General features: G+C 46.0%; 1 pseudogene; it reads left to right on the top strand.

The window, feature by feature from the left end:
- Nucleotides 1-20,249: 20,249 nt before the first annotated feature.
- Nucleotides 20,250-24,090, top strand: part of LOC101758822 — a 16,099-nt pseudogene continuing 12,258 nt past the window's right edge.

Genomic DNA, 24,090 nt, shown 5'->3' with positions numbered 1-24,090 from the left:
TACATTTAACACAAGGCAGAGGGTACTAACAAGACGCCCACAGAGTGTTCTGCAATAGGATTAGATCAGACCGGTGCGCAATCATGGATAAGAAGAACACACACGTGCATTAAATGTTAGGGGTACGTATTGCCCCATTCGTACTTCGTCTTCTACTATTATTGCATCACAAATACCTTCATTTTCTTGCCTTTCTGACACAAGAAGTACTCACTGCAAAGGGTGGATCTAGAAGAGAGTAAAAATGGGGCTGAACTAGCATCCCAATTTGCTTGCACTTGTGGTCCATCATGCACACGTGCCTCAAATAGCTTTCTTCAACTTTGGCAAATGAAACGATTGGTCACTTTGGTAGTGTACTTCTCCGGCCCACTGCAAGTACACTGCAAGTACACCCGCTCTATCAGCGCTATGCCTTCCTCCTCCTCCACCGCCCACTCCTCCTCGTCCTCCATCCAAATCATCGATCCCATCGAAGCTACTACTATTTCTTTCACACTCTAGCGCTGACTACTAGCTCGGAGAGGAAACTTTGATGCGTTTGGACATAGTTCTCTCGAAAATGAAAATAGTTTTTGACAACTAATTGTAGTTCCCAGAATAAACATAAACATAGTTTTCTCATAAAAGAACATAGTTTTCACAGCTACAGAGAAACATGATCCAGCTACATCAACACGTTCATCTAGTCCGAGTCACCTTCATATAGTAACTCATCATCATCATCATCATCTCCGGCAACAACAACTCCCTTGCCTTTCTTATCGACATTAACCTTACCAACAGGTAAATCGGCAACAAGAGCCTTCATCATCTCCATCTGTGCCTCTTCCGCTTTTTGTTGTAACTCTTCCATTTCAATCCTTCTCTTTCTTGCCCTAACTTGCTGCAAATATTCTTCCCATGAACCCTTAGGGTATTTCACATTCGGATCAACCACATAACCTAAGCGATCTCTTTCCTCCCTCAACCTTTGTTTCTCCAACTCCCTCTCCTCCTGCAACTTCCTCCTATTTTCTCTCTTCTCATTTTCAGTTAGAGGTCGTGGATACTTGGATCTATTTTGCCTCCAATACTTAATAATAGTTTCCCTTGCATAAAGTCCTTCAGGTTCCACTCCAGTCTCATGCACCATATCTTGATATATTTTCCCTCAAAGCAAGTCGTCGTCAGGAATAGGCACATCATACTCCTTCCTAATCTTTTCTTTAATTTCTTGTGTTTCCTTGACTTCCATGGTTCCAATGTATTTCCAACCTTTAATAACAAATCATATCGACTACAAAAATCTTCCCAATCACATGTCCTTCCCTCCTACAACAACAATTCAATATTCTTACAAATTTGAAACAAGTTACAACCTTCATAACACATAAGAGACAAGTAGTTACTAACCCAGTAATCGCCATGTGCATTTCCACAGAACGAACCATATCCAAGTTCAGAAGGCACCACACCTTCTGTTGCTAATATACCACACTTGCATCTATCACTAGGAGAGGACACACATGGCCACGGTGCCTTTCCACTTTCGAACTCCTGTACTTGCTCCTCTGTTGGCCACATTGCCATTGGGCCGTATATATACTCATTGAAATCACACAACGGCCACCCATCCTGCAAAAAACCCGTGACGTGAACTACTCATACGTAAAGTAACTACAAAACGCTGCTCCAACTTCCAAGCAATAACATCAAGTAAAAGTATGAACAATATACTGCAAAATTATAACTGCTAGCTAAACGACATACTAATATTCTCGTAATATACTTACATGAGTCTTTAGGGAGCATCGAAAGAATGGAGTAAACTTAGGTGGATCCCCTAAGTAAGGACGCATAAGCTTAGCAGGAACACCACACTTGCACATGGGAGGATCCCTCACACGCCTACAAGCAGCCTCCTGCTTCTCCTCCTCGGTCATCCTAGGTGGGTTTGGTGGAGGAGGAACCCAACGCCTAAACTGATGGTATGGTTTAAGCTCTGTGCTATGATATGGGAATAGGCGGATCCTAGGATCATATTTGTCAGGTCCATCGATCCACTGAAAGAAATCACAAGGTGCGGCAGGCATTGGATCAAAAGTCCATTTGCATACATAGAAGGCTCTTCCGGCTGTCTTTGGATGCCTTGATTGTTTCACCTCTGCTTGCGCGCCACATCTACAAAGAGGTACCGGAAGGGCAGGAGGTACGGGACCATCACCATTGGACTCGCCCACATAACGCACATACCACCTACACCGTTTGTATTCACAACCAAACGACGCCATCTCACCTGGAAATCAAGTGCAACAAATTTAATACACAAATAAACTTTACACACGTAATCCATACGAGCTATATACATCATTTTGATAAAATGTAAACACTCGATCTACAAAATACAAACACTGAAACATATCAACTATAGCAACTATATTAAGGAACAAAAATATGAGACTAATTAATTGAAGATATAAAAAAAATACATGTCATGTCATGTAAACCACACAATTGGATGAATATATACTTAAATCGAAGCATTCAACAAGTTCTACACGTCAATATCGCGGGCAGAGACTTAATTGCGTATGAACTACGTATCATCTAACACAAAACACCATTGCATTTCATTCAAAATTCAAATCACTAACCTAACCCTAAGTCACCTAAACATCCTCCGATCTACCAAATGCAACGGTAAAATACGAGAAAAAGTAGAGGAATACCTTCCATACGAAGCAGGGTTAGATTTTCACTACTTTTCCCCACCCAAATCGTCGGATTTTGGGTGGATTTGGGGGTGGGGCGGTGGGGGCCGGCGCTACAAGGTGCTGCTGTGTGGTGTGTCTGGAGGAGGAAGAAAGGAGGGAGGGAGGAGGAAGGGAGCCGGCGCGCGGATTTAGTGCTGGCCCTGCCGCGCCAAGCGGGCTGGTGCGTCAACGCTGCCGCGCCAGGCGAGCTGGCGCGGCAAACGCCCGCCCACATCAGCGCCCACCTGGCGCCGCAGCGGCGTGGCAGGGGCCGCCGCGCCAGTGCATGCGGCGCGCCAGTGCATGCGGAGAGAAGGGGATCGGTTGGTGGGTTATTGGGTTGGTGTGGGATGCGGCCCAACCAGCGCTGTTCTACACCCTAGTGTAGAATAGTATTTCACACCCAACCAACCTAACACCCCCACCTCAACCAGCAACCTGGCTAAACCAGACCGGATCCCACTCCCTCCCCATCCCAACCCGATAACCCTCCATGTCGCCCCGCCCGATCCCCTCCTACGTTGGTTCTCCACCGCGAGCGCGAGCCACGACACGTGCGGAGCGCGGCGAGTGGCGAGCGCGAGCCGTGCCGGCGCGGGGTCTGCGCGAAGCTGATTCGGCGGGAGCTAGCGGCGCAGGCGGCGCTGCAGGCCCCATCGGCACGGCGGAGTATACCGCGTGCGACGAGACCGGAGCAAGCGCGTGCGGCGAGCGGGGGCAGAGCCGCTGGCACCAGCGATTCAATGACAGGATCTGAACTCGATTTGCATCCTGCACACCATGACCATCGAAGCTCTGCTTCCCCCGTGCGTACGCAGCTGAGGCTCAAATGCAAAAAAAAAAATAGTGAGAAAGGAATCCTATACCTCGCAGGAGGAAAACTCCCTTTTTTGTGTTGATTTGCTTTGATTTAGATGCAAATTGTGCTTTCTTCTATTCATCAATGAGCACGTCAGGCGTGGCCCAGGCATGAATCCAGCAAGCGGCAGTGCGCGACAAACAGGAGCAGAGCGGTGGACGCGAGCAAAATCGATGAATCCTGCAACTCGGCATCCAATCCTACCTTTCCGCTCATTCGCTGCTGTCAAATCAGCGTATCACGGCGGCGTGTGAAGCTTCCAATTTTCTCCGTCAGAGCTTGATGTGATTGAAGCCTTTAAATTCCTTCGTAATTATCCTACACTACTGTCAGTTAAAAAATAAACCTACCTCCTTACAGAATGATTCAATGCTTTGAGAGCAACATGCGCAGATTCTGCTCTCCCAATTCCTCCACATGTGCTTGTGCTGAAAATTGCGGATTACTAAATTACTGGTGCCGTGCGTGTGTGCTGTTTAATTAGTGCCATGTACTATGGGATTTACTGAACTAAATGAGTGTCAACGAGTGCTGTTGGTTACTGAATTACTATGATTGCTGGGCGAGAATCGTAACTCAAAAAGTTAGGGACTAACAAGGTAATAATAATGAGAATATGTAAAAATTACTGAACCATCAATTATGGAGAGTACAATAAAAAAGTACCAACAAAGCATTAGGACTCGTGAAAATACTGACACCTATGACCTGAGAGTACTACTGAACACATGATGAAAATTACTGGCACATAAATTACTAAGCTACTATGGAATCATTTAACTTTGGATTTACTGAATGATGGGTAAATGTTGAACCCAAATTATTGATATGCAATTTTCTACCACTTAAATTACTGAACCATTTACCTTTGGACTAATGGATGAAAAGAAAATTACTGAAGAGAAAAGCATAACAAAAGTATTGAGTAATTAAGAAAAACACTATGAAGAAATATGTGAAATTACTGAACCATCAATTACTGAAGGTATGGATAAATTGCGAAAGAAAAACAAAAATACTAAAGAGAAAAGAAACAATGAAGGTACTGAAGAACAATGAACATTCTGCTATGCTCCAAAAAGCTACTAACAAACATAGGGATTCATGAAATTACTGAACCATCACAAACTGATGACAAGAAAAAGCAAAGGAGATAAAGGGAGAAAAGGGGGAGGATACCGAATGACTAAACCATAACCATGATGCTCACTGATGCAGTGGTGGTTTCAACGACACAATTTTACAATTGCTTCTTTACCTCCCATTCCTGCTCTCACCGATGGTATAGTACAATGGTGACATGTAGTTTCAAGTGAGAGAAAAGGAGATTAAGAGAAGGGCCTCCACTGCCTGCTAGTGATTTGGATGAAAGAACAAATAAGTTTGAATTACTAAAGAATTGGATACAAAATGGTACAAGTAGCAGAGTCTGACAGGAACTGACAAAGTAGAAAATTTTATTGTTAGTAATTTCTTACAATTACTAAAGAATAGGATACAAAATGGTACAGTAGCGAAGTTTGAAAATTTTATTGTACCAGGGAATGGATTACCGTACAGATTCACTTGGCTAAGCACCAACTACGCTCCTGCATTTGACCACAACCACACATCAGTGATAAGCATTCTTCAATCATGAATGTGCAGTGGAGCAATGCATATAGGAGAGAAAAATCATGGATGATTACTGAATTGTAAGGGAACTCTCCAGCCTCGGTAATGCTCTGAAAATTACTGAACCAAAAAAGGATGTACTACTGAACACAAGATATTACTGAATAAAAAAAGATATTACTGAACCCAAAGGATAGATTAATGAAGCTGATAGGCTGCACTACGAAGGAACACCAAATTTAAACTGCATATTGAAAAGGACAAAAATTGCTATCATTTAGGATTACTAACACATACACACGTAACTTTTCATACTTTTGCTATGAGATTACTGACTTGGAATCTTACTGAAGAAAAAGAAAACACTAATAAGCACTAGAAATTACTGAAGCCAAAGGATAGATAAATGAAGCTGATAGGTTGCACTACGATGGAACACCAAATTTATCCTGCATATTGAAAAGGACAAAAATTGCTATCATTTAGGATTATTAACACATACACACATAACTTTTCATACTTTTGCTATGAGATTACCGACTTGGAATCTTACTGAAACAAAAACACTAATAAGCACTAGAAATTACTGAAGCACTATAAAAATCATTTAATTGTAGATTAATGAATGATGGAAAAGAATTAAGAAGAATACTATCAAGCAATAAAAGTTAAGGAGAATATGTGAAATTACTGAACCATCAATTACTGAATGTATGCTAAAAAATAAATACTAAAAGAAAAGGAAAAATACTAATGAAAAGAAAATTACTGAAGAGAAAATAAATGACCAAGGTACTGAAGAACAATGAACATGTTGCCATGCTCTGAAAAAGTAGCAACAAACATAGGGATTCATGAAATTACTGAACCATCAAAATTGATGACGAGAAAAAAATTACTGAAGAGAAGAATAATGACATTCAATTTTTTTGGTATTTCTTAATGCTAAAAGGATGAACTACTACTGAACTTCAAGTCAGTAAAATTAAAAAGGTGGTCCCTGTTTTATTGGTAGCGCGATCCACATGGGTCAATGGAGTTTTGAGTCAGTAACTTTCATTAAGTCAGTAAAAAGAAAGGGTGATTACTGAAGGCTTATTGTGTTTAGTAGTTCAAGATGATTACTGAAGAAAAAATTACTGACTAGAAAAGAATAATGAAAGTCAAATTTTTGGTATTTCTCGCTATTAAAGGATGAACGGTAAAATTACTGAAGAGAAGAATAATGAAAGTAAAGATAAATGACATCAATTACTGATGAAAAGAAAATTACTAAAGAGAAGAACAATGAAAGTATCAAAGAGAATCCAATCTGCAGGCAAGGATTGTGCAATTACTGAACATCAAATACTAATGACCAGAAAGAGATTACTCAGTGGTTCCTAGTAATTGCAGAGTGAAAGGCAATAAGTCAACTCGTCCATTACTGAAGATGAATTATCATGATTACTGCTGAAGGTAATTAATCAACTGCTGCCACTAATTAACGGATCAACTTCTAATACAACAGGATGGGCCAACTATGGACACGATGGCTACTGAACGCAGTGGATCAATTATTGGAACAAATCAGACAGATTACTAAAAATAATAATCGGTGGACATTCTCTGTAGTTGCTTAAAAATTACTGAAAAGAAACATTGACAACATAAAAAGACTACTGAAGCATATAAGCGGGATACTAAAAATCCAAGTTATAGGAAATTCTTAGACTTCCCAAATATGTAGGTTTCTAGAACATGACAGACATCAACAAACCAATTTAATTTTTACAGAGAAAACACATGTAGACATCTCTCTTTCTTCATGACGGTAGACCTCTTCTGACATATTTGAGCAAGCCTGCTTGAGGGACGAAAAGATTGAGATTGCTGGAGCAAATTACCATGGAGGACACCAGAGCAGGGAGCTTATGGAGAGTTTCGTCGCTGGGAATTACATAAGTTGCTGTAGCTTGCAACCATAGGGAATTTTTTATTTTTATTTTTTTTTTACGAATTTGTAGAATAAATAGTTAAACAAAAAATTTGCAGAAATAGATCTATGTTGTCGGGAAATGTCTATAGGCCTGTATTGCCGGTTGAAACAGCGGTAAGGGTTCTTACCACCCCCGTCCGGCGGGCCACCCACTAGTTGCAACGGCGTAGGTTTCAAGACGCTGTCGCTGTTTCGACTGGCGGAACTGGTGCCCCGCCAATTCAAATGGTGGAAGCCACCCCTTTCCGCCGAATGAGCCGGCGGGGCTGCGCTTATATAAGCGCAGCGCGCAGGTGCCGGGGCGCTTGCCCCTTTCATTTGTTGTGCGCCCGCCCGAGAGCTAGACAGAGAAGAGGAAGGGAGGGGAGGAGAGGGAGAAGAGAAGAAAGGAAGGGAAAGGAAGGGAGGGAGAAGGAAAGAAAGAAAAAAAAGAAAGGGAGGGAGGTGAGATTGAAGGCCCATTCCTCGCGTCGTTACATGTATTTTTTGTAATCCCCTAGTTTAGTTAGTTTAGTGAATAGATCTAGAAGTAGATAAATTTAGTAGTTTAGATAAATGTAGTAGTTAGTTTAATTAGTCTAGTGGATTTGAGACATAAGAAAATGTTGGTTAGATAGTTTAGTGAATTTAGCTTAGGGATTTAGTTGACAGTTAAATTAGGTTGTTGATTTAGGTATATTAAATTTAGATGAATTTTATTTAAAATGCTATGGTTATATTATTAGATTTAGTTAGAACTTTTATGCTTGTCGCGTATATTGATCGGGTAATTGCTTATGGTAGTATCACGTATATTTTGTAAATGACTATGATAGTATCATGTATATTGACCGAGTAAAATGAAATGAATTAGTTCTTAAGGTTGGTTTACTCTTAAATAGTTGTTAGTGTCGATGATAAAAATAAATGATTCCACCGTTTATTGAAATGAAAGTGTCGTTCTAGTTCACTGATTTAAGTTATTGAGAGTAATTTGGACACCTTGTTTCATGTATGTTGGCAGGCATGTCGGATAGTTTATATTTCCAAGTGTTCTATGGTCTGGGGGAGGTTAGATATGGTCCAGAAGGGGTAGATTTGAGTGGATTTCAGTATTTGTGCAGGTATTTACCAAGAGCAAGAGAGAGGACTTGGGGGCATATGCAGGTGGCTTTGTAAGAATTTCGGTGTTGATAGAAATCAAGTCGATGTGTCTGTGAGGGTTGTAGTGAAGAGACAGCCTGATATAAACTTTTGGGAGTGGCTCCGGCTTGAAGGAACCCCGAGTTACTGGGCTTACGTAAAAGCTTGCACGAGACGCGATTTACCGCTCATATGGTATGTTCAACTGTTCACGAAGGCTGGGTCTAACAGTCAGATGGAAGAAGAAGTGGGAGGTGCTAAAGTTGAAGCCGAGGAAGATGTGGAGAGTACTGATGGGGCAAATGAAGAAGGTGATGATGATGGAGCAGAAGGGGGAGATGTAGAGTATGATGTTGCAGCCCGTGAGCCAAATGGGGAGGCTGATGAAGGGGAAGAAATTGCTGAGTTAGTTGAGCAGGTGGAGAGGGAAGGAGAGGAGGCCAATAGTACCATGGATGATGACTCGTCGGATGAGAAAGATGCTTACCCTATTCTGCGGAACTGGTCAACTTATGTCCATTGGGTGCTTTGTACCCTAGTGGGGATGAGGTGAAGGCAGCTATGAAGCGATGGTCCACTTTATCTTTGCAGCATCAGTTCAGGGTGGAGAAGAGCAACCTAACAGTGTATGATGTTCGTTGTGTGAGAAATGATTATCCGTTTAGGGTGCACGCATACAAGGGGAAGTGGAAGGATTACTGGGAGGTGGCTAGAGTGGTTGAGCACCAATGCTTACTGACTGAATTGGAAGGAACACATCGCAACCTCATTGCTAATTTTGTTGCTCAATATATGTATCCTCAGATAGTGGAGAATCTCAGCTTTGAGTCCAAGTCAATTGTTTGTGCCATAAAGGAGAAGTTCTAGCTATTGAAAAGCTTACCGAGCAAAGCAGGAGACGCTGGAGATGAAGTGGGGTATGTTCGAAGCATCCTATGACAACATCCCTATCTTGTTGCACACCATATGCTAAAGGAACCCAGGAAGATTCAACAACGTGAAAGCCTATCCATATGCTCAATTTTCAAGCAAACAGATCATGCAGCGGTCATTCCTAGCCTTGGGTCCTTGCATTGTGGCTTTCCAGCGATGTTGACAAGTCATTGCATTGATGGCACATTTCTGACTGGAAGGTATAAAGGAAGAATATTGACAGCTATTGGGTCCGACGGCAACAATCAGGTGTTTCCGCCTATGATCGCATTTGTGGAGGATTCTGAAGATGGTTGATATTGTGTGGCGGATCCACCTCAGATTAGCTTGATGAAACATGATTAAGTCACCTAATATGCGACACTCATGCCTTAGCCAAGTTAACACGAAGTGCCATCGGATTTCATCCGATTTAACCACTTGAACAGGACTGAGTTAGCAAACTCACACGAAGGTGAGCGGTTCCAGAGAATACAACAAGTCCACCAAGTTAACCAACTTAACCATTTAGTTCGGCCATAAAACAAACATCAGAGTTTTACAAGGTTCAAAAGAAAACAACAGAAGGTAAAAACGAGCGGAAGCTACTTCGTCGGGGTCGGACGTCACTGGTGAGGCCAACCAAGACATCAGTGATCCCTCTCCTCACCGTCCGAGGAGGGATCCCACTCGACCGTCCAACCCAGAGGGAGTTGGGGGGGGGGCAAGTGCCAACAGAAGAAGGCTCGGGAGCAGCAACTTCACCTGAAAAGAAAAGCCACAACCAGGCTGAGCTACTAAGCTCAACAAGACTTAACCGACCAGGAGTAAGGCTACTCCACCACTCTAGACATGCAAGGCTCTTTGGCTGAGGGGTTTGTTTGCCAAAAGCACTACGTGGATCCTTATTTTCAAAGTTTTAGCTCCGGTTCTAAGTTCATTATCTGGTCTAGGTTAGCAACTTACTCTAAGCAAACATAGAACCAACCAAAAGGTATATATATCATCATCAAGACCATGTCATCATCAGATTCCTTTATTACTCAGGGTAGCATAGCGATCAAGCAGTCTCAAACTGTGAGAGGCAGACGAATCGATTCGAGTTCTTTAACCATGCATGGTGAACCTAACCTCATGACATCTGCGCACCATCGAGGGTCGCTTCCTGTGTCGGCCTTCCCCATCAATCCCCTAACCCGTGTCAGGCCCATTTCCTTTGGTGCAAGGTTCCACAGACCCGGCCTCTGCCGTTCTGTGACCACGCTTGCCACTATGTGCAACAGCTAGCAGGGGAAACTCCGTTCCAAGGACAATGGGGCGACCGCTCACGTCTAGGTTCAATCCGGTACTAGGCTTCCTCATCCCATAATAAGTATGAGGTTAGTACTTTCAAACACTTGATCATGAACACCACCACTGTCAGGCCTTAGCAAGTTTCATAGACAGACAGGGTGATCAGCCAACCACCAAAGAGTTACCCAAAACCCTGCCCCGTCCATCGTCCTTATAGTTGTAACAGAAGGAGAAACAACCAACTCCTACAACTCGTGAGTGATAGGAAATCACTCGACTTTTACCGCTTCCTATTTAAGCACAGCAACTACTTGGTCCAACAGCTAGTGTTTAGATCAGGGAGCTAAGTCATGCATCTATGGTTCCAAACAACTCCTATACATAAATGCACAAGCATGATAAAGAAGGCATGCGCAAGTTTGGTAAAACATAGGGGGTTCATGCATCCAGGGCTTGCCTTCAAGCGACAAGGAAGGGAAGGGGTCTTCTGCTGGGGCAGCTTCGGCTTCGGCTTCTGGAGGCAGGAGCTCTGCTGCAGCTTCGTCTTCTGGCGCTGGGTACAACTCATAGAAGCCGTCGGCGAGACGCAGCTCTACACGAATGCAATGCAAGGATTAGCACTTAGACGGTTATTTCAACAGCAACACTCACAAGGTGTTAGCCCAAGGATCTTGTAGCAAAGCTACGGAAAAAGGTGGGGAAAGTATACTTGGGTGGGTGGAGATCAAGATACAAGGGTCGGATGGGAAGGAACTTGTGATCAGACCCTTAAACTTAGAGGAGTAGATGTGCTAGAGGTCCTCAGACTTAACGCAGAGAAGTCCCCGAGTTTTACACATATACCCTCGGTTCAAGGAAAAAGATACAGCCGAGCCCTCGGGCGAGGCGGAGAAAGGGTCGGCGAAACAGACAGGGTCGGGCGAGACGGAACAGGGGTCGGGCGGACAGAAGGGGTCGGACGAGGCGGAAAAAGGGTCGGACGAACAGAAGGGGTCGGACGAGATGGACAAAGGGTCGGACGAACAAAAGGGGTCGGACGAGACGGACAAAGGGTCGGCAGCTTACCTTCGGCTCACAGGTGAAGTTTGGGGTCAGGAAGGAGCAGACTTGAGCGGAAGGACTGAAGCACTAAGACTTGGGAGGGGGCGACGTCCGGCGGTGCTCCGGCGGCGGCGGTGCTTCTTGTGGACAACAAGCAAGCTTTAGCACAGCGCGGAGGAGCAAGCGGCTGGGTGGATTGGGAAGGGCGGAAGTGGAGCGGAGAGTAGAGTTCCTCAGGGACTTAGGCGGTGGCGCTTTGAGCATGAACAGAGAGCAAGGCGGGAGGGCAGCGATAGCGAAGGGGAACTCTGGCGGGGCTTCGGCATTCCCTTTTATACCCGTGCGGACGAGAGAGAGAGTTGGGGTGGCGCGAAGACCGGGAAGAAACGATGGAGTGCGCTGCCGGGGCAGCGATTGAGCAACGAGGGCGGTGGAGCAGGACTTCAGGGATGACACCGGCGGTCATTGGGCACCAGCGACAGGGCGGCGCAGGCGCGGTTTTGCCGGTGGTTGAGATTTGGCGGAGGCGGGCGTCGTCGTGCGGTGGATCTGATGGAAGTGACCAGGAAAATGGCGCTAGAAACGAGGGTGCACAGGTGAGAAGACAGGCGGCTACGGTCGCGCGGGCGAGCGCGGAGCAACAGATTGTCGGGGGCGTAGCTCTGACAGGGCGGAAAAGGAGCTGTCGCGGCCGTGGTCTGGGTTGGCGGAGGAGGAATCGTTGTGTAGCGCGGACCGGGGCGGCGCGACTGTGGAGGGGCGACGGAAAAGACGGGCGGCATCGGGTTTTGCAGCCGGGGGTTCGGCGAGGTGACGATGGGCGCGGGCGGCGAGGCGCTGCAGAAAGGGTTGCAGAGGGCTTCCGCTGCGATTGGGGAAGGGGGCGCGGATATCCATCCAGTCGCGGCCGGCAACGGGGCGGAGCGGTGGGTGTCGGAGAAGTTGAGCCACGTGGCAGAGAAGCTCTGAGGCGGGCATGCCACTCGAGTGCGTTTATCGCGGGAGATCTGGGAGAAAGATTTTGTGGGTCCACCGGTCAATCTCAGTTGGTCCACTGCTCAGGTTGAGAGAGGGGCGTTGCGGGAAACTTAGAAGGATCCGGCGGTATGGGCTTGGGGTCGGCGGGGTCGGAACTGGGGGCCGGCAGAGAGGGGTCGGGTCTCAGGGGTCGGGACCGGCCTGGAGGCTGAGCCCTTAAACTCGGTAAAGCTAAGACAGGGGATCAGGGACTCAGATTAAGATTAACTCGAGAGATTTGGGGTCGGTCATCACATATTGGTTCCTGGAGAGGGTGAAGAACATGATTATGAAGGACGTGAAGGGGGTTTGTCTCATTCATGATTGGTAGAAAGGCATTCTACAAGCAATTAAAGACCTACATAATGTAAGTGTGGAGCGTTGCAGGGTAGCGATATGGCCAGACTTGAAGAGTAGGTAGTGCATGAGGTATATGGGTGCAAACTTCCATAGGCAATTCAAGAACAAGAGCCTTATAAAATTGTTCAAGCGTCTATGCAAAAGAAATCAGGAGAAGAAATTCAACCTGCTGTGGAAGAAACTTGACGACCTTATAGAGAAACAATACGAAGACCTAGTCAAGAGGCCAGTCAACAGTGAGGCAGACCACCCTGTGTCTCTGCAGGACGTCGGGCTCGATGGTCCGAATGTTAGGCGAAGACAGGGAAGGTCCATTAAGATCTTCTCACAGTGGATTGAGCATGAGCTGAAGGAAAAGTGGGAATTACTCTTTGATAAGGGAGGTGCTCGGTGTTTCATTTTGTAAGCCTTGTCGTGAATTTATTTGTTGTAGGGATCGTGGGTTGGGGTGCAGATGAAGAAGTCGTACCCGAACTTTGTCAGTCAGTTCGACGCTCTTGTCGACACCGACATGAGGTGGAGACCCTACACCATGGATGAGGTGCATGCTTGTGCCCCGCATGGCCTCTCTTTATTGTGCCATCGGGACATGGACTACTGGAGGACGATGAGACCACTGGTCTACAACATCAACGTCGAGGACTACGCGGTGCACCGTGTCATGAGGCAATTTGGCCTGTACTAGCAGTCCCCACTTCCTGTTACATCAGCAGTCCTGACCGCCGTTCACAGGTACACCCCACCCTTTCATTCTCCTTGCAATAAAGATTTTTTATTTATCTAATCCGCTGCACGATGGTTATGTTAGGGCTACCCATCAGGGTGGTGGTGGGCCTAGGCCCAGTGGGGTTCGAGGATGGTTCAGTGGGTTGAGATGTGGACGACAGCTTTAGACAAGGTAGTGTAGGAGGACCGTGCGCATGACGATGATGCTTTCGCAGCATACGTTCAGTGGTTCTTGCCGAGGACTAGGACGCGGGTCACGTACGTTCCGAGGAAGCCATTAACGGAGACCGTGCCTATGATGCAGACATACCCACGCTCGAGGGACGTCAACTTCGATGTCGTGGTAAGCTTCTGCATCATCTCTGTTACTCAACTTGCATCATGTGTGTGGCTAACTTGAACCCTGTCCTCTTGCCAAAAGTACGACGTTATTGCAGAGGTCACCACTGAGCTGAGATACAGCATCGAGCACTTCCAACAACTATTTGTGGAGTAGCACGAGATGCTGTACATGAGGACCTTGGGCGCCTACAATAGGTTCCTAAGGGCCGTCAGCTACCGTGGCGGTCACGCGGGCGTCATGCTTCCACCACGGGCTGCCTACCCCCATTCGTCCTCTCCAACTCCTACTCACCAGGCGGTATGTCCTCTCAGCCACTCGTTCGTCCGCTGTACGCGGCCTCTGTACTGCACCACAGGCACATGCACTAGCGGCCGGGCTAGCCTGGGGCCCACCGGCACCACCACCATTTTGGTATGCTCCCGCCGGCCCATTCACTGTTCCACAGTACGTGACCCTGAGAGGTACGTGATTGTTATTTTGTCGTACACCATGGACAAAACTGGCGCCCCATTCACCTTAATAACTTATAATTTCTTAACACAGCCTCACAGATGTATAGAGCTTACAGTGGAGTGGGGCCCTCTTCGCTGCACCACGCACATAGCTACGCCACTACGGTGCGTGATGAATACATGTTTTAAATACGCAATGAAACTAACAATAGCATTTCCTTGGTTGGATAACAGGATTCGCAGACCGCAGAGGGGCTTCGGAGGACTCCATCGAGGAGGAGGGACAGAGGTCTAGCGTCCATGCATAGGTAGATGAAATGTTGAGACCCAAACTTGACGTGATCGGTCCGTCGCAGTTGGGTAACGCTCCGGAGGCTCCTACACAAGGTGGGACCTAGGACTTTGTGACACCACCTGTGGCCGCAGCAGGACGTCCACCTGGTGATGTTGCCCCACGGGAGCCCTTGACGTACGACCAACACCAGACCAGAGCTGCGCAGCGGGTAGCGAGGCGTGGTCATGGTCGCGGTGAGCCTCATTTCAAGCGAGGACACATTTAGTGCGTACGACCTCCTTTATCTTTTGTAGGCCGGTGCAGGCTATTATGTGTACGATTTCTGTAGCGTACGATGTGTGCTTATTCGCATACTACTTTATACAAGCCGGTGCAGGCTCGATGTTATGCAGTGTGTTCTGTGTACGTTTTGATAGCTAGGTCGGTGCAGGCTATGAGGTCCATGCATGTCCATTTTCGTCCGTTGTAATCTCACTAGAAACAACTATGTATCTAATAGCCGGGAGTTAAATTCAATCACTCTGCCTCTCTCAAATTACGAAGTTACGTATTGCAATAGAAGTACATATTTTACTTTCAAAAATGTCATACAGAAAGAAAGGAAATATATTTAAAACGGAGTTATAGCCTCAAATTAGAAAGTTACATATTGCAATAGAACTACATATTTTTTCTTTCATAAATGTCAAAAAAATAAAGAAAAAATAATTAAAATAGAGTTATAGTCGGTTGAAATGACTAAGTTATAGCTGTTTCAACCGGCTATAAACATCCCCAACCTAGCTGAACCGAATGCTAGCCACTTACCGCCGCTTGAAACGGCGGTAGGCCACCTACCGCCGTTTCGACTGGCCTACCGCCGTCTCAACTGGCGAACCAAGCCAGGACGGTAAATTGGTGAAAATAATCCTACCGCCATTTGGTCCGGCGGCATAGGTATATTTTTGCAAATTTTTGATTCGACTATTTATTTCTGCAAATTCGTAAAAAATATATATAAAAAAAAACTCCAACCATAGGCGATTCTCACTGTTTAATCGCAACTCCATGGCTGCCAGGAAAACCAAATCTGCAGTAGGGCCTGCACCGTCATCACAAATGAGCTGCAGCCAAGGGGACCAGTCGTAGCTCAATCCGGACCACCATCGCTACTGCATGGAGAAGCTGCGAGGCGCTCACGAGCCGGGGGAGGTGGTTTCTCTGTACCAACGCTCGCGCTCCATCTCACCGGTGTGCTGCTGCTGTACGCTCGTCACCGAAGCGACCCCCACCGCTGCTCACAATCCGCCGCCCGCAAACCGCCGCCGCCGCCGCTCGCAATCCGTCGCGCCGCTGCCACCGCATACGAACCGCCCGTCGCGCTCCAGATTTCGGATAGAATCTGGAGAGTTTCAACGGGGAGGAGGGGGACCGGGCGCGGGGTGGGGTGATGCCGTGCGCGAGTGGATTAGTGGGACAGCGCGCGGGTTGGTTTGAGTCGGGCGCGTAAGCTGGTTGGATGGTGCGTTAGATTGGTTGGTTTGGATGCTATGTACACGTGTAGAATAACTCATGTATATATATATATATATATATATATATATATATATATATTGGACTATATATATATATATATATATAGACATACACTAGCATAATGCTCGTGCGTTACTACGGTGAAATACTAATCATGTTACCAATAGCAAAATATTATATTTTGAGAAATGTACTCATGGAACCAAATGTTTTGCCATTTGACTAATGGGTATTTTTGCCTATTTGATTGACATTGTTAAAAAGTCGTGAAAAACATAATATGAGCCATACGGTTAAAGATAATATTTGACACCAATAAACTAAGTTAACATTAGCCTTGTTGGAGCTTGATAATATATGCAACATAGTGAAAATAAAATATTTGTGTGATTCTCTTGTAGTAGAGGAGATAACTAATTCAGTGACGACCACGATGGGTATGCATTAAGCATATATTATACGGACCTTCCTCCATTGAACAGGTTTCTCGAGATTCGATCGGTTGTCTATTGATCAAGTTAGTATAATTAAATAAAAGATGTTAGCAGCTTAGTCTGCTGGTGGTTTCCAATCCCTGAGGCTGTGAAAGGTAGGGCGTGATTCCGGATCCTGTTCTCACCATTTTTGCTGTGTAGGCTATATCTCGGATTAATTGCAGTAAAGTTTAGAAATTTTTTACAAAATCATCAAGAGGATTATGGATTACGAAAAAGTTAAGAACAATCATGACGGTTGGAAGAAATAACCGCACTTTAGTATTAGATAGAGATGTATATATATGTGTATGTGTATATATATATATATATATATATATATATATATATATATATATATATATACGTGTGTATATATATGTTTGTACTGTTACACCAAAAACTTTCTTTGAATAAGGTAAGTTGCACTGGTTTATCATTATCGAAAGTTTGTGCGTGCATAGTGAAAAGAAATTCACTAATAAGTTAGGCATCAACTAGTTGACCAACAACTAGCATTTGATCTGCAAGAGTCTGTTTGGGAACACTCTACTCCATGAAAAATATGCTCCACTTCACCAACTTTAAAAATTTTGCAGCCAAACGCGTCCAGCTCCAGCAACTCCGACTCTAGGAAAAACGTGGAGCAAGGAATAGATCCACGTTTTTTCAAGTTCCTCAAAAGATGCTCCAAAAACCCTATTTTCAGACCTCCTCGTGAAGGTAATGAGTATTTACCCACCATTACCACTTGTTACACAACTTACTCTTTTATTTCTATTTTACTGAGACTTTCATCTACTTCCATGCCGCCGACCCCCTCCCGCGCGTCATCCCGCCGCCCCCGTCTGCCATGGCCGCGTCGCTGCACCGCCCCTGCCCCAGAGCTGCGCCGATCCGGTTCCCCGCCCCCTGCTGGGCCGCGGCACTGCCACCCCGCGACCGACGACTCCGATGCCGCCTCGGACCGCTTGTTGGTGGCGAGGGAGAGCGACACGCAGCTCCCGAGCGAGGTCGCTAACCGGAGAAGCAGGGTAGCAGCAGGCGGCGCAGACTCTTCCACGCCCGCCCCATCCGATCCCAACATGCATTGGAAGGTCCCCTGTGTTGTCATCTCCATCCAAGGTCCCCCTCTCTGACCTGCTGCGTGGCGCTGCATCTCCTTTGAGCTGAGCGGCCGGCCGCCCATCCTGCTGCCATCCATGGCGAGTTGGCAACCCATGCTCATGCAAGTGCAGCCCATTCTCAGATTTCCAGGCGTCGTCATAATGCAGGTCGGTAAGTTGTCTCAGGTAGGTGCGCAGGGGGTCAGTTCCTGCCTGGCTGCCTCAGACCTTATTTAAGTTCGTATCTAAATCCCAACTTTAACACTATGTAAAAAGAAGATTCCTCATCACATCAAACTTGTGGTACATGCATGAAGTACTAAATGTAGATGAAATTAAAAATTAATTGCATAGTTTTGTGGTACTTTGCGAGACGAAGCTTTTGAGCTTAATTAGTCAATGTTTGGACAATAATTCACAAATACAAACGAAACGTTACAGTGTGCTACAGTGCTGGCACAGTGATTTTGACACTCTAAAATTGGGCAACTAAACATGACCTCAGTCGTGGGTGTAGTGTACTCTTCTGATCTGGAGACTGGAGCTGAGGAAGCAAAATATCGAGCGTGATGTAGCTACATGTGTGCTGTTCCTGCACATACGCATAGCAAGACGGCATACTTTGTTGAGCAAAACTAGCTAGTTCTACTACTGAATTTTGATGGAATTTTAAGAATCTTGAACTGGAGAAGTTATTTTTCTTTTGCACATAGAGAAATGGTTTTTATTTAAGAAGCATTGAACAAGATTTTACAAGGTCTTTGAAGTTTCAAGTTTCGAGCGCGAGCAGAGGGAGAGAAGGGGAGGCCTTGGAAGTTTCAAGTTTTGAGCGCGAACAGAGAAAGAGAAGGGCAGGAAAGAGAAGAGACAGACATGTGGATCCATTCATAAATGATAAAATAGACTATTCACAATAAGTGCTTATGTTTTTGGAGTTAGAGCACTGCCACCAGCCAAACACGTGCAGCAACTCCATATTTTTCAAGAGTTGATGAAGTGAAGCTGGAAAAGTGTGAAGCTGGTGGAGTGGAGTGGAGTGCTGTAATCAGACCCTAAATCCCTTATGCGACACGAGCTCCAAGAAAAAATGAGTGAGCCTGTTCGCTTCAGCTTATAAGCCGGCTGGAAAGCTGAAACGGCTGATTTATTATAAGAGAAAAATACTGTTTGGTAGCTGATAAGCTGGTTGAATAAGCTGAAGCGAACAGGTCCTGTCTCCTTGCTTGCGCTGATTCTGCTATCTGCAAAAATTCAGCGGGTTCAGAACATGTTACTGTCATGCGTGCACCATGCGAAACATTTTTTAGTTCGAAAAAGCAACATGTCAATCACTGAAAGAACAAGTTTAAGGGATTTGGATGAGGAGTATGTTTAGTTCACTTCAAAATTCCAACTTTGATACTATGTAAACAGAAGATTCCGTATCATATCAAACTTGCGGTACATGCATGGAGTACTGAATGTAGACGAAATTAAAAATTAATTACACAGTTTTACTGTACTTTGCGAGACGAATCTTTTGAGTCAATATTTGGACAATAATTTACAAATACAAACAAAACGCTACAGTATTGCTACAATAATTTTGATACCTTAAAATTGAGCAACTAAACAAGGCACAGATCGCCGCAATATATCGAGAATACAGGTAAGACATGACTCCAACAAAGTCCGCTCGGCGATACATCCGTGGTCCGCGTGCCTATAAAATTATTTATTTCTTCCGTCTCTTCTTTAATATTGGCGTGAAGAGCCTCTCGTTTGATTGTCAGGATTGGCGTTGAGACACGACAACTGGAATGACGCACACGCACTATAAAAATGTAGGAAGATTAAAAAACCAATTTAATTAATTTAGTATATCTGTACTTTTTTTTTAACATAGTGAGTATAAGAGTTGAGATACGAGATTTAACATAATGCGTATAAGAGTTGAGACACGAGAGAAGGGGTGTTTGGATCCACGGACTAATTTTTAGTCCTGTCACATCTAATATTTAGATACTAGTTAGGAGGACTAAATATAAGCTAATTACAAAATTAATTGCACAAATAAAGGCTAATTCGTGAGATGAATCTATTAAACCTAGTTAGTTCATGATTTGACCATGTGGTGCTACAGTAAATATATGCTAATCATGGATTAATTAGACTTAATAGATTTGTCTCGCGAATTAGCCTCCATCTGTATAATTAGTTGTGTAATTAATCTATGTTTAATACTCCTAATTAGTATAGGAAGGAAATAGACTTTCGTAGAACTGAACACCCCTAAACCATTAAAAGGAAAATTAAGATACATCTGAGCTGCCACGAGCACGGCGGCGAAGATCTCAGTACTCCTGGTAACTTGTATGTTTGTTTTACTCGTCAAATCATATAAAACTACATAACGAGGATTCCTCGGGCGGGAGGTTCCAAAAATGCCGCGGCCTTTCATGGCACTTCAGCTCATCTTCCTCCTCCTCTGCCTCCTCAGCCTTGTATCCGCTGCAGAGAGGAATCTGGTCGCCAACCTCCCAGGCTTCGATGGAGTTCTCCCTTTCCAGCTCGAAACCGGGTACACTCCTATCCATGAGCTGTAACACCTGTCCACGTCAATCGAAAGCGCATTAGTCTTCATTGTGACACAGACATGAGCTTGTGTGCACTATCGATCTGCTAGGTATGTCAATGTGGACCAGGAGAACGGTGTCGAGCTGTTCTACTACTTCATCCAGTCCGAGGGTGATGCCCACCATGACCCTGTCCTCCTCTGGCTCACCGGCGGTGACCGCTGCTCCGTCTTGAGCGGCCTCGCCTTTGAGATCGGTGAGCAATTGGGTTTGCTACCACATGATTTTTTTCCTTTCTTGTAGACGCGTCTCCCAGTTTGCTGCTGGCAATGAAAGTAGCACTCCAACCTGACCCTCTGTTTCTGTCTTCTTGGTTCTTTTGCGTGGAGTAACCGATTCATTTTCAGACTGCAACTCCGAGCTGACCTGTGCAGTTCTTAACCTTGTTTTGATTGGCTCCACACACTGCAGGACCAGTGAAATTCGTCATCGAGCCTTACAATCGCAGCTTGCCACGGCTGCAGTACAATCCCTACACCTGGACCAAGGCTGCAAGCATCATATTTGTCGATTCCCCGGTCGGAGCTGGGTTCTCTTTCTCCCGGAACCTCAAGGGCTATGACGTTGGGGACATATCTGCTTCTCTTCAGCTCAAGAAATTTCTGGCCGAAGTATGGAGAAACAAGACATCTTCTTCGCTGCAATTCCATCTCTTTTGTCATTGTTCTGCCAGATCTTTGTCAATTTAGTACTTGTGCCTTGACTTGACTGCGTCATAATTTTAGTGGTTCAGTGAGCATCCGGATTTCCTCACAAACCCTTTTTACATTGGGGGAGACTCCTATGCTGGAAAGATCATTCCGTTTCTTGCTCAGAAGATTTCAGAAGGTATATATGACTGCTGGTTTTTCCGAATCAATGTTCTTGTTAGTTGTTACCATCTTGATAAAATTGCTCCAATTCGAGCATGGGTGCAGATAATATTCCAAAATTATTTCATTATATTAGTGATTCATATTGAAGTTCTGCATGAACCGGCTTAGTAGATTAATTCTCTTTTTTCAGATCTCGAATCCGGAGTCAGCAGGCCTGCTCTTAATCTTAAGGTATCCACTTTTCAAAACAAAAATTATTTAATAGAAGAATGAAAAAGTTGGCAATGAATTATGCAGAATTTTAAGTTAAAGAAGAGGTGGCCTGGCGTACTAAATTAATGGCCGTATTAAATCAAAATATTCAAAACTATCAGGCCCTATGAGCTCACATTTTTTTTTGTCGACAAAATGGTCAAATCAGGGCTATCTAGTAGGAAATCCTGGTACTGGTGAAGGAATCGACGTTGAATCCAGAGTGCCATATGCTCACGGACACGGAATTATTTCTGATCAGTTGTATGAGGTAATTAATTAACGACCCAAATTTTTTTAAGGAAGAAGTCTATTTTTACCATCCAACTATCGTCTCGGTTTGGTTTGGACCATCAAACCGATAAAATCAGAAATATTTTGACCATCCAGCTATCAAAACTGTTCAAATTTGGTCATCAGGCTATTTTGGTGGCTGATTTCGCTGACGTGGACGCCACGTGGCAGTGGGGCTCACATGTGAGGACCATCTCTCTCCTCTCTATCTTTCTTCTCTCCTCTCCCTCTCTTCTCTCTCCTCCGCCGGCCGCCCTCCCCCACGCCTTGTCAGAGCGCCCTCCCCCGCACCTCCCTGCTGCCTACTTGTCCTCCTCATCCGCCGCGACCTTCCAAGCGCCGCTCGACGACGCGGCGGTGGTGGCCATGCTGTGGCAGAAGCTCCACCCATGGTGGACGGGGAGCTCAGCTCGCCGCCGATTCAGCGAGCTAGGGCGGTGGTGGAGAGGTGCATCAAAGAGGGGAGGTTGAGGGGGTCACACAGGTGTGCTCACCATATGTGGTGGTAGACGGACTCGACTGGGCGGCGAAGGATCATGGCAGCGGGCTCGGGTCTCCATGCGGGCGGAGCTCCGACAGCACAATGGTGGTAACAAGAAGGTGCGGGTCGTGTGTGGCTTGGCGAGGTGAAGCTCCTGGGGGCGTCCTCTTGCTTCGCCGCGCAGCGACCCCGACGAATCGAACGAGCTTCGAGCTGTTGCAAGCGGCACGACGCGAGGTGGAACTATGGCAGAGGCAGCGCAGAGGTCCGACCAGTGGTGCAGCTTGGCTCCACGGAGCTCCTGGGGTTGTCATTGCCATCCAGCAATTTCAAGGCGCGACGGCGAGATGGGGTCGCGACGTCGAGGAGATGGGGGGCGGCGGCGGGATGGGAGAAGAGAGTGAAGAGAGAGAGAGGAGGGAGAGGGAGAGAAGAGAGATGGTCGTGACCATGTGGGCCCCACCACCACGTGGCATCCACGTCAGCGAAACCACCCATCAAAATAGTCCGATGGCTAAATTTGAATGGTAAAAATTTCTGGTTTTGCGGTTCGATGGTAAAATCCAAACCGAGATGATAGATAGATAAAAATGGACTTCTTCTTTTTTTAATCATGTGCATTCAACAATTGAAGTTCAGTAAATTAAAGTGAGATTTGGTAATTTTTTCTCCATGCGCATCCACGTGATCGATATGCGCAGACAATAATGGAGCACTGTCACGGGGAGGATTACAGTAAACCCAAGAATGTGATCTGCGCTCAAGCTTTGAACAGATTTTCAAAGGTAAGGTTTAACGATACATGCAACCTGATCCAATTGGTTTTCGCCATGAATTTTGGAGAATCAGTTGCCACGATTCCTGTATTATGTGTTTATGTTGGAAACAAGCATTCCTAAAAGGAAAAAGTCCATTTTTGACCATTCAACTATCCACTGAGTTTGGTTTTGGTCATCTAACTCAAAAATTAGGAATCTTCGACCATCCAACTATCAAAATCATTCTCATTTGGCCATTCACATGTTTTGAAGGGTGGTTTTGCTAACTTGGATGACACATGGAGTTGGGGCTCACATGTCAACGCTTTTTTATCTCTCCTCTCTCCTTTTTCTTTCTTCTCCGCTGCTTCCACGATGCCGCCGGTGCCGGCTCTGTGGAAGAAGCACCTGGTCCGCGCGGGGCTCCTCGCCGCCACCACTGGCTCCTTTGCTTGGTCCTCCTCTTCGAGCTCCCCTCCTACCCTTCTCCTCCTCTTGCTCCTCCTCCTCCTCCTCGCTCCCCATCCTATACCCACGCCGCTGGGAGGTCGAGGCTACCACGGTCTTCGTGTCCCCCTTCTCCCCCGCCAAGCCAGCGTTCCCCACCATTGTTGCCGCACCTTTCCCAGCCACGAGTGGCGGCAGCTAGGAGGCCCACCATCTCCTGATCTTCTCCTTCCTCCTCCTCCTCCCACGGCCTAACGCCACGGCCACCCCCTTTGACGCCACTGCTGCCGACGCCTTCGCCACTGCCTAGTTGCACCTCACCCACCTCTAGGCCCCAGCCTCCGCCTCCACGCCCTCCTCCACGTCATCACCACTAGAGGCTCCCACCTACCCAGCCTCTATCTCCGTGCATCGGGAGCAGCTCCCCCACGACGGCGTCCGCGTCGTGCATGCTTTGGCGGCAGCGCAGTGACTACGCCACCCCCGCCACCACCTCCTCATCCGCTGCTGGCATGGGGATGCGGAATGGGTGTTGACGGCAGTTAGCACACCAATTTGTGAACCGTAAGCATACGGATTATCGTAGG

Source organism: Setaria italica, chromosome I (genome assembly GCF_000263155.2).
Source record: "Setaria italica strain Yugu1 chromosome I, Setaria_italica_v2.0, whole genome shotgun sequence".
NCBI lineage: Eukaryota > Viridiplantae > Streptophyta > Magnoliopsida > Poales > Poaceae > Setaria > Setaria italica.
This window is presented reverse-complemented; position numbering and strand designations above follow the sequence as displayed.